We start from the raw sequence: 3,989 nt of genomic DNA, 5'->3' as shown, positions 1-3,989 counted from the left end.
TGCGGAGGGTGAGAGGATTCACCAGAGACAGAGCAGGGAGCAGAACAGGCAGATCGATGAAGTACACTGCTGAGGGGAGCAGCGGGCGGGTCAGGAAAGGTTTGCCGCGCCATGTGGTCACCTCTGGGGCAGGCAGGGATCGAACTCGTGCGGAAGTGGCTTTAGCTTCTTAGGCTGTGCTTTAACCTGCTGTGCCACCAAGGAGGGCCAAGAGTTTATATTTTTTAATCCTCCATTGCCCACTCTTGACACTCCTAAAGTTTAGCTCACTATGATTCATTTATAGATCCAAACCATCGTCATCAAGGTTTGGGGTTACATAAAAGCTCAAATTTATATTTTCCTGTATCTCAAAATCAAAATTTTCTATCCCTGCATTTTTTTTTCTTAACTCACTTTAAGGCATATTTAATACTTTTACAAAATTTCCATACCTACTCTCCCAATGAATGAAAACCTGTACTAGTAATCTAAACTGTCAGTTAAGCCTAGTGTATAATGGATGCTCTTAAGAAGATATTGAGGGCTTCCCTGGTGATGCTAGGGGTTGAGTCTTAGCACCATGAAGCATTCTGAAGCCACAGCAGCACTAGTTCAATCCCTGGCCAACCAGCTGAACCACATGGTGCAGCAGACCTCTCCTGTTTCATTTGCTGGTCCCCGAAGCAGTGTATTTCAGTCAATCTGCCTATTCTGTTCCCCATTCTGTCTTTGGTGAATTCGCTCACCCCTTTCCTCACCTCTAGCCTATACCCCAGTTCTTGCATACATAAATAAAGAAAAAAGAAAAAGAAGGTATTGAACAAGACCTTGCAGATGTGAAGTTTCTTTGTAGAGTTGGGCACAAAAGAATATCAAGTGGGTGGTTTATGTAACAGAAATTTATTGTTTAAAGTTCTGGCAATATTACTGGGAAATTTTGGGTTCTCTGCCTGCCACATCCAACAAAAGCGAAAAATGGCAAAGGACTAGAGATTTAATTTTTTTATATGCAGTCTTATTAGATTTACAACAAATCTGAGAAGGGCCAAGCATCATGCTCCAAAGAAACCATTTTTTCTATCTCTTCTCTAGCTTGTTGTTGTGTAGTGAGTTAAACAAAGACAGGAAATTATCTATGAGCAGGTCTTTAATCTAGGTAGTTAACAACTTCTGGGAGTTCTGTAGTTCCCCGTTCTCTGGCAGCTCCCCCTCTACTGGCATCTGGATTTAGAGCATTTGACTCCTAGTGTGGCTAAGTCTCTGACAAAAATGGCATCTATCACTCTTCCATATGCTTCCTGGGTGGGAAAGTTAATTCAGAGGAAGCAGGTCACATATGAAATAATGTGTATGTATAAATTCCTACACTATGCTTGGTGCCTTGTTCATCCTCCTTGCAGTCCTTATCAGACACTGGAAAATGAAGGTTCACCAGAGGTGGTTTCTTCTTAGTCTTCTCTTCTTGATTCATAGATGGTCAGGCTTCTTGCTGTGTCTTCACATAGTTTTCCTGCTGTTACTGTAGATGTCCTCATCTCTTCTAAGAATACCAGCCACCCTGGTTCAGAGTTGAATAATCCTGTCCTTGAAAAACCTCCTTAAGCTTCTCTGAACTCTTTTCTCAACTAGGCCATGAATTTGGGGGTTTCTGTGTTCATTTCTGTGTGGTCCAATTTTAGCAGAATCATTGCTTCTCTGTTGTGGATTTATACCAGAGACTTGGGGAATATTTAAAAGAGACAAAACGTGGGTGAGACCTGTGGGAAGTGGCAGCTTTTATCTTGACTTTGATTTTGGTTCTGTTCTTTTCCTTCAGACTGCCTGATCCCTTCTGCCCTTTTCCAATGAGTTCCCAGCGGAAAGTGCTTAGACATGTGGCAAGTGTTAAGGCCTCAGTGGTCCAGCTTTAGTTCATTTACTTATGAGGAGATGGGTAACACTGGATGTTAAATTGGAAAAGATTTTTATTATAGTCTTTCTTTTCCTTTTTCTCTATTGCTCACTAATTATATTAAGGCTCTTTTATTGAAGGTCTTATACATTAGGTCTTTAGCTTTTATGCAGCAGAGGGCAGAACCCATTTAAAGCAGGTAGTTTTGGGCGGGGTTGGGGGTGGCAGGCTTCACATTCTCCTCTTAACAATTTCTGAACCAGTGCTAAAGGTTCAAACTTAGGCGGTCCCTTCTGGACACCCGCTGATGTAGGACTTAAACTGTCCGTAAGAGATTTCTGGAAGATAGCAAGAGAATAGACAAGTCCAGTGGGCTGCATATCTGAGATGATATCTTTGGCCTGAAAAGTCATTATTTTTCAAATGCCCAAGAATGAACAGCATTATTTTCTCAAATCAGTTGTTTACCTATTAATTACCTTTGCACTGATAAAAAGATTAGAAGTTTCTTAAGCAAGAAGAAAACTGGCAATACTGATGTGGGAATCAGTAAGATGATCTATGCTAAATCATGAGAGTGAACTCATGCTTGGCCAACAACTGAGCGACTAAGAAAGGAAGAGAAAAATAGAAACCACAAGTGTTTTGTGGTTCTTTCTGCCTGGCAGTCCTTCCCACTGGATGAAGGGCAACATACAACTCTTTTGTATGACTGTGACAGGTGATTCTTGTGCCAGACAGGAAAATTATTTGGGCAATCATCTCTCTTCATCTGAACCCACACTGCCTAATTCATAATGGACCCTGAGGGCAGAATTCAAATTTCTCCCTCCTTCTTCACCCTCCATTGTAGCAAATGCTATGTCATTCCACATGCACCACCTCCCACATTAGCATGTGTATATTTACCTTCCTTATAATAGCCAATGCTAAGCCACAATAGCTGGAAATCTTTTAATGACCTAAAAAAAAAAATGCTGTCTTGAAGCCAGGGAAATGAGTGTATTGTGTGAATTCAATAATAAATGAAAAAGATTTGACAAAAAGGAAAATAATACATTTTCTGAAAGTGCTCCTAAGAGCTCAGCTCTGGGCACATTTTACAAATCAGTGATCTCAGAAGTCCTTCTGTTGAAATAAATTAAAGTTGCTACTGAGAGTGGGCCAAGTTTTTCTTTTCTCCCTTGTTTCTTGTCAGAGGCAACTTCCAGAAAGTCGGCTGCCTTTTGGATTTGCTCAGGAGCTATTTTGACAGATTTGGCTGTTATTCTATATATAGCTATTGCTTCAACCTTCTTTTTTTTTTCTTCCCACTACTGTGTCTTAGTTTTTTTGTTTGTTTGTTTGTTTGTTTTCTTCTATAGCACAGAAAACACATTTGCCCATTAATCACATTGATCCTAAGTCATTAGTGTTAATTACATAATAAAATCTTAAATAACTTAATGCAATTTTATAAGCAGTCATAAAACCCTTGCAACACATTCACTGATCATTTGAAATTTGCTGTTTCTGTCATTCTATAGTTATCTTCCTGATATTACATTGGTAAGTTAATTTTAAAAAATAGCAGGCTTCCACTGAACTAAATCGTTTCTATTTCTCTTATGAACTAGTTTCCCTCCTGATTTTGTTTTTGCATGTAGCTATTAATATTATGGAGTTTACAGACAACTAGCTATTCTCTGATAAAAGAAATTTAAATTTTAATAGGTTTCATGCCATTGGGAAAATTTAATTAGTCATTTAATTGTTTCAAACGTCTCTTTTCAAAACCTCAAATTGTGGAACTGAAGTGAATATTAATCTTTATTTCTTCTATGCTAACTCCCTGGAAATTTTCAGTTAATTTAATCACTTTGTCAAATATAAAGATATAATTGAACATTAATAATGGAAGCAGCCTTGAATCTATAAATAAACCTATGCATAGACACTCTACAAAGACACAAACAAAATAATGGGAGAATTAGGAGAAATGGAAATACTATTTTTCTCCTCAAAAAGCATATTAGAATTGCTTGAGTTTGCTTCTTTTTCTCATGTGAAATTACTTCAAGTACACTGAGTGGTTCTGTTTTGATATGCATCTTAATATGAATTTAATATAACATTC

This window comes from Condylura cristata, unplaced genomic scaffold, assembly GCF_000260355.1.
Source record: "Condylura cristata isolate star-nosed mole 26May11 unplaced genomic scaffold, ConCri1.0 scaffold00012, whole genome shotgun sequence".
In the NCBI taxonomy this organism is placed as follows: Eukaryota; Metazoa; Chordata; class Mammalia; order Eulipotyphla; family Talpidae; genus Condylura; species Condylura cristata.
Note: the sequence above shows the minus strand (reverse complement) of the source record.